The following is a 7454-nucleotide window of genomic DNA, read 5'->3' as shown; positions in this document are numbered from 1 at the left end:
ATTATGCGTATATATATATGTATATATATATACATATAACCTATATTAGATAACCTGCTGTCTAGGGGAGGGGGGAGGGAGGGGAGGGAGGGAGAAAAGTCTGAAATTGTAAAGCCTGTATGGACAAAAGTTGAGAACTATCTTTACATGTAACGGAAAAAAATAAAATATTTTATTAATTTAAAATATATATATATATATATATATATATATACACAGAACAGTAAGAATATAGCTAAGCAGTTATTGATATTCTCTGTCACTTCTTCAGTCATTCCAGCAGTATGGGTAGCCACGTCTGCCCTGTATCTGTAGGGGGCCTAAAAGGTTTTGGTCTAGAATGATTGTTTAAAAAGGGAGAGCAGGTCCGGGGATCACAGCGCAGCAGGGACTCTGCAGTCCCTCTGTCAGGTGTGGGTAGGGAGGAGGGGGGGCAGAGGCACATTAGGAGGGGGAAAGGGACACTAGCAGAGTGGCTCTTCTCCAGCATAAGGCCTGTTTTAATGGGTCCTCTGGTGCCAAACAGGATCTGGGCAAGATCAGGCAGGACAGGTGCCTCCAATGCCTAGTTTGGATTACCCTTTTCCTAGTATCTTTTCATTCTCTACAACTAAAGGTAGTTCAAAAGTCGCCATTAATTTATGATAATCTTTTGGCAAGTACCTATCATGAACACTGCAATATGAAATGATCAGATATGACATAAGTATATGCCAGAAACAATACCACCAACTCCTGCATTCAACTCTGTAAAGAAAATATGTGAGTCATTCTTCCTTTTAGTGTAATTTTCTCTTTCTCTGTTTCTCTCTCCCTCTCTCTTCTGATCTTGTCCAGGTTGGAACTGCAGTGTATTCATGGTTCAATCCCACTACTGCTCACTATGGGAGCTTTGAACTGCTCCATTCCTTCCCTGGGCTTTGGTGCCCCTCTCCCCCCACCAGCTCCCAAGGGTTCAACATACTCACACCAAATACCTGATCAATGCCATATACTGTATGAGAACTCCTGAGCTCCTTGTAACTGAGATTACAGACATGTACTACCATCCGTGGCCAATTGCCTTTTATCTTCATATCATTTATAGTAAAAATATGGAGATTAAGATGGCTCAATTCCTTCAGTAGTATGTCTAGTCGATGGTCGCTGGACAAGAAACTCACTTTTAGAGTACTGGTGGCTGAGTCAATATTGTCCTAGAGAAATGTACTGGGCACTAACCCCCTAACATGCAGGATGAACTCTACAGACTAAGTCAGTATTTACAGATGATCTGCAAACTATGTGATTCTTCGTTAAGAACTTCTCCATGCTTTCCAGCCTAATCCTACATATTTAAAACAAAATTGATCGAAGCTTTTGTTCCACAAGATCCTACTCCAACTTCTCACTGTGATGTAGAGGAGATTCTGGGTTCCTGAGGGCTGTAACAACAGACGGAAAGAGCATTTGTTAAGTACTAATTGTGTGGCACTAGACAATAAAAGCAAACAAGACAATCCCTGACCTCAAGGAGCTTCCTTTCTACTTTCCCCAAGAGATAAACAAATTTAAACGCCCCTTCTAAATTCCCATTCACTATCTTCTTTCCCCAGGAAGTAAAGGGAACTTATTGTTCTCCTGATCAGTTATCTAGATCTCCTAGTCTTTGATAATACCCCTCCTGTCTCCGCATAATCTAACCATAGCATCTGCTTTAAGTCGAGCTGTCAAACTGATTTGTATTGTGTAACTGATTTATTTACATCTGTAATATTTGCTTTGGGTTGATCAGTATCATGTCAATGAAATTATTCTGTAACCAGTGGGCAAAGGAACCTTAGAAAGAAGGGGAGCTGAGCTTCCCTCTTAGGAGTGGAGTCTCCACATTATCATGTGTTATATATTTCTTCTTGGGACAAAATATTAAATTAATATTATGGTTTTTTTTCTGTCTCTGATCTGGCTTGTCTTGTAGGAGATGTTAAATTCTTTGATCTGCTTCTTAACCATGTTCTTTGATCTGGTTATTATATTTGTAGGAGGACAGGTATGGGAACAAATTGTCGGAGATATAAGATTTTATAATTTCTCTGATTTGTTTATTAATTTTGTAGGAGATATTAAAGATTATTTCTCTGATTTGTTTGTAGGAGACAGGCAGATACAAAAACTATATTTTAATATTTAACAGAAGCATAGGCCCTCCACTCTCCAAAAAACCCCAACAAAAACCATCTCACACATTGATGGCCCTTTAGAGCTAGTTTGCCTCGCTGGTCTCAGGCTACCTGTTTCACCTCTCCTTCCTCCACTGTACCTGTATCAAAGGACTGCCTAAAGTGTTTCTAAAGGAGGGTTTATTAACCTGGGTCTCTGAATTTCAAAATACATTTTTATAACTATGGTTCAATATGATTTACTTCCTTTGTAACTGTATATCTATATAATTTTGTACTTTTAAAACATCATTTGAAGGTGTCAATAGCCTTCCCTTGACTAATGGGGGGGGGCTCATGACACACAAAAGGTTAATTTCTATATGACATTTGTTTGAGACTTCTTTGTCAGCATATTGTTGAGTGAGTTCATGTGGATGACACCAGTGGGGGCCTGTCTAATTCTGTTCTTGGATCTTAGCTTTCTTTCTTGCTGTCCTGCTATCTCCCCACCTCCCTATATTTTTCTTATCTTCCTTGACTTGTTTTTGAGAAATATAACGCTGTGAACCACTCCCTCTAAGAAAGCCTTATTCCCATATTCGTAGCTGTCACTGCCACTAGGAGAAATCCCATTCCTCCCTGCTGGAAGTCCACAGAAAAGAAAATGTGGGCAAAGAATCTCCAAAGAAGAAGAGCCTCACAAAAGCCTCAGATGCCCTGCGAGACATTCTATTGAGACTGGGAAGCTCACTCCACCATTCTCAGTTGCCCCAGGGGGACCTGCTGAAGCTCTGCTTTCTGCAGCTCCTTTCCAAATGTCAAAGTGGCTCTGCCACTCCATTGCCCTGCTTTCTCCTGCTTGCCAGCACTACAGCTACGGGCCCAGTTGCATCATCTGCTTTGCCTAGTCAACATATCTTTAGCTCTGTCATTAAAAGAGTCCCCACAGTTTCTGGTTCAGCTGGCAAATAAAAGGGCCACTGAGGTAACTGTGAGATATCCTTGTCTTGCTTATTCCCAGGGAAGAACTCTAGCCCTCAGTCCTAATGGAGTTAAGGTGAGTGGATTCTTTTTACTTTTACCAGACATTGCCAATCCAGTCAGCACCTTTCAGGCTTGAGATGAACACTCAAACTTCTCTTTATTTGTGTTTTCAACTCCTGTCATATCAGGCCCCAACCACACGAAATGTCTGGAAGCTCTTCTAAGCCTCAAGAAAATCCCATAGGATCCTAGAGGCCATCTCGTGCAATCCCCTTATTTTACAGAAGAGGAAACTGAGGCCCACAGAAGTGAAATGTTTTTTCTCGTGGTCACACACTGGAGAGGAAGGGGGATCCTCTGAAAACGTGGAAAAGGTTCCTTTCTGACTTAAACAACAAGCATCTGTACCAGCTTTACACAGGGCACTTATGTTGAGCACAGCATACTTCCTATCAGCATTAAAGCATCACCTTTTCCTCTTTCCCTTGTTCTCACATGCATTAAGCTATACAAGAGAAGGGCTAAGAAATGAGAAGTTCTGCCATAGGGAAATGAGTCTATGATCCCAAAGCATGCCATTTCATTCCATCACTGCTTACAGATGTCTAAATATGCACCACCACCTCAGGGAGGTGGAGGAAGAGGAGAAACATGCAACCCCTATCAAAAGTTTACAGGTAGACATATATTGCAATAAACCCGTAAGCGCCTATTAATATTCTTTTCTTTTTTTGGCATTCTGATGCATTTTTATTTTGACAATCGTTTTATTGATATGTTGTATTTTTATATCAGACTTTTCCAAATACACCTCCAACTCTCCATTCAGTGAATATTTCCTCTCAAAAAAGCCCAACGGACACAGTAAGCATCTTTGACAGTGTAAATAACATTCTGCACATATTGGCTCCCACCTCTCCAAGTCAAGAAGCAAGCATTTATCATACAGTTATCACGTGCTACACACAGGGCTAAGAGCTGGGGGTGCAAAAACACTGGCCCTGCCCTCCAAGAGCTTACAGTCTAATTGGGGAGGAAGCAAGCCAAGACTGCCTACAAACAAGGCACATACAGGATAAACTGGAGATAAATTTGTATAAGAAGCATTAGCAATAAGAGGAACGTGGACGCCAGGAACAGCAGGGGTTACTGGGAGAAGGCTGCTTGGCGCTCTCTGAAGAGAGTCCTCTGCTGTTTCCTCTCCTCCTCCTCCTCCTCCTGTTTTTGGGCATCTGCTCCGCTTTGATCTCAGCTTCAAATCTGCCGGTCAGGGACAGGGCATGGACCTCAGTTTCGAAGAAGTTCTCGGCTCCTTTCACTCCTTCGATGGCCACGTCGGTATCTGAGAGCTTGGCCAGAGACATCAAGCCACTGTCCGCCGGTTCCCCTGAGGCCGCTTTGCTGAAGAGCAGCAAAAACTCTCAGGAGCTCGGCTTGCTGTCCAGGTCCTCGTTCACCTCCTTGAACACGTTCTTAAGGCCCAGGTAGTTCTGAACCAGTTTCTCCATCATGGGTTTCGGTTCCATCAAGAGGTGTGCTGTTGCCGGGGCTGGGAGGGATGCACAGACAGACCCTCCCTCCTCGCTGCTCTGCAGCCTCCCTGGTCTGGTCGTGACTCAACAACATCTATCAATTTTCAATCCTGAAAGAAGCTGTGAAAAGTGGTTCCTTCTTTGCCAATTGCTTTCTTTGATTTTAACATTCACTTTGTTACCTTCAGCTTAGCAGCATTTATAGCATAGGATATACAACTGATGTTCAACACTGATTAGGCCTACATGATTCAGGGAATCTGAATGGATTTTTTTTTAATGTGGAGCAATGAGGGTTAAGTGACTTGCCCAGGGTCACACAGCTAGTAAGTGTCAAGTATCTGAGGGCAGTTTTGAACTCAGGTCTTCCTGAATCCGGTGCTTTATCCACTGTGCCACCTAGCCGCCACCTTCAATGGATTTCTGAATGGGGGGTTTGTGAATGGAAACCTCCAATCTGTTGCTCTCCTTCCTATTGGAGTTCACTGTCACAGCACATATGGTACTTAACACCACACCTAAGTCCTGAGATATAGCTAAGTGGCACTTTAAAATGAGGCAGTCTTATATTCTTCTCACCAATGCAATGGTACAGAAGAGTTCCAGGGAACTCATGATAGAAGAGGATCTCCAAATCCAAGAAAAAAAAAGAAAGAAAGAACTGTGGAGTATAGATGCTGATTGAACCATATTATTTCTTTTGTTTTGGGTGCTGTTGTTTTTTTTTTCTATTTTGAGGTTTTGCATCACTGCTCTGATTCTTTCTCTTGTAACAGGATTAATGCAGAAATAGGATTAATGTTATTATGTGTATATATATGTGTGTGTATATATATATCTATATGTATATGTATAGATATATATAGATATAACCTATATCAGATTACCTGCTGTCTAGGGGAGGGGGGGAGGGAGGGGAGGGAGGGAGGGAGAAAAATCTGAAATTGTAAAGCATGTATAAACAAAAGTTGAGAACTATCTTTACATGTAACGGAAAAAATAAAATATCTCAAAAAAAAATAATAAACTGATAATTAGCAAATCAAAAAAAAAATGAGGCAGTCTTAATTTTGTAAGGCTTATGTACTGGTTTAAAGACATGTAACAGAAAAACAATCACAATGAATTAATTGGGAAAATAATGTCCAAGCCGTCCTTCACACAGCTGCTGACAAATCTCTACTGCTGATACACAGACTTGATCACATGACAATGTCCTTTCCCCTCCTTTAAAAACGTAAAAACCTTTAATGGTTTCTTATTTCTTCCAGGATATGCCCACACTTAAATCTGGCTTTTCATTCATATTTCATGTCATTTACCTTCAAGCTGTTCCTCACCAGCTATCTTTAAGCTATACCCCCAAATCTCCTCCCTGGCCTGCCAGCTCCCGCCCCGGAGGCCTCCACTCTTGATTTAAGAGAGTTCTCCACAACTATAAATCAATTAAAGGATATTTATTAAGCACCTACTATGTGTCAGTCATTGTGCTAGGCAATGGGCAAAAAGAAAATTTTTAAAATAGTCCCTGCCCACAAGAAGCTTACACTCTAATGGAAGAGACAACATTTAAATCAACAGATGTGTGCAAGGTATATGCAGAATAGGTAGAAGGACACCTCCGAGGGGAAGTCCTCTCTGCTGCACTGCCGACCTCAGATCAATGACATCTGGTCCTCTTGGGCCATCTGCTTCTCATACCACACCTCTGTGCAGTCTGAGGGTTCTTTAGCTCCTACATGAAGAACCAGAAAACCTAACTGATGAGAGTTCTCCACAACTATCCTATCCAGGTTGATCATGCTGCTAGCTTTTTGTGCTCCCTCCCTGTTTTCTACCTCCATCTCTGAGAATGGTAATCTAATCAACACAGCCTTCCCCAGAACAGAAGGCCAATCTATTTCACTGGGATTCCATTCACCATCCCTATGATTTCTCAGCAAAAGTTATCCTTCCCTGACCACTATTGCCCTATATGTTGTCTTTCACTATTAGAAAGTCCTTAAGGACAGGGACTGCCTTTCTTTTTGTGTTTTGTTTTTTGTGTGAGGCAATTGGGGTTAAGTGACTTGCCCAGGGTCAATAACTATCAAGTGTCTGAGGCCAGATTTGAACTCAGGTGCTCCTGAATTCAGGGCTGGTGCTCTATCCACTGCGCCCCCTAGCTGCCCTCTGTCTTTCTTTTTGTACCTGTAGCCCCTGTGCTGGGCCCAGTGACTTACACAGAGTAATACATACTTATATTGATTCATTCATGTATGCACACATGCATGTGTACTCTTTCCTAGTCATAATGGCCTCAAAACAGCTATCAATTGTAACTGGCATTTATATAGGGTTTGTGGAACACTATACAAATATTATCTTATTTTAGCCTCACAACAATCCTGGGAAGTAGGTGACATTATTAGCCCCATTTTACAAATAGGACACTGAGGCAGACAGAGGTTAACTGATTTGCTTAGTGGTAGTTCAGTGCCTAATGGCTAGCTCAGTGCCTTGAGTCATCCTGACTATGGGTCCAATCCTCTATCCAATGGGCCACCTCACTGCATTTTTCATCCATGACATCCTAGCTATTTCATTTAGATGACAATCCATCATTTGCTTCCAAACTTTTGCACAAGAGTTCTTCTATGTCTGGAAGAACATCTCTACATTGCAGAATCCCTACCTTCCCTCGAAGCACAGCTCAGATACCATTTGCCACATAAGGCCTTTTTAATTCCCTAATTTGGTAGTGTGTGTATGTATTTACGTGTATATGTATCTGTGTATATGAGTTATCCCCAAGTTG

The 7454-nt window shown here is 41.7% G+C and overlaps 1 pseudogene; it reads right to left on the bottom strand.

Moving 5' to 3' along the window:
• Positions 1-4271: 4271 nt before the first annotated feature.
• Positions 4272-4654, bottom strand: LOC122733349 (annotated as a pseudogene).
• Between the last annotated feature and the right edge of the window lie 2800 nt (positions 4655-7454).

This window comes from Dromiciops gliroides, chromosome X (genome assembly GCF_019393635.1).
Source record: "Dromiciops gliroides isolate mDroGli1 chromosome X, mDroGli1.pri, whole genome shotgun sequence".
NCBI classification, from domain to species: domain Eukaryota; kingdom Metazoa; phylum Chordata; class Mammalia; order Microbiotheria; family Microbiotheriidae; genus Dromiciops; species Dromiciops gliroides.
The sequence above is the reverse complement of the archived record's forward strand: the minus strand, read 5'-3'. Positions and strand labels throughout refer to the sequence as shown.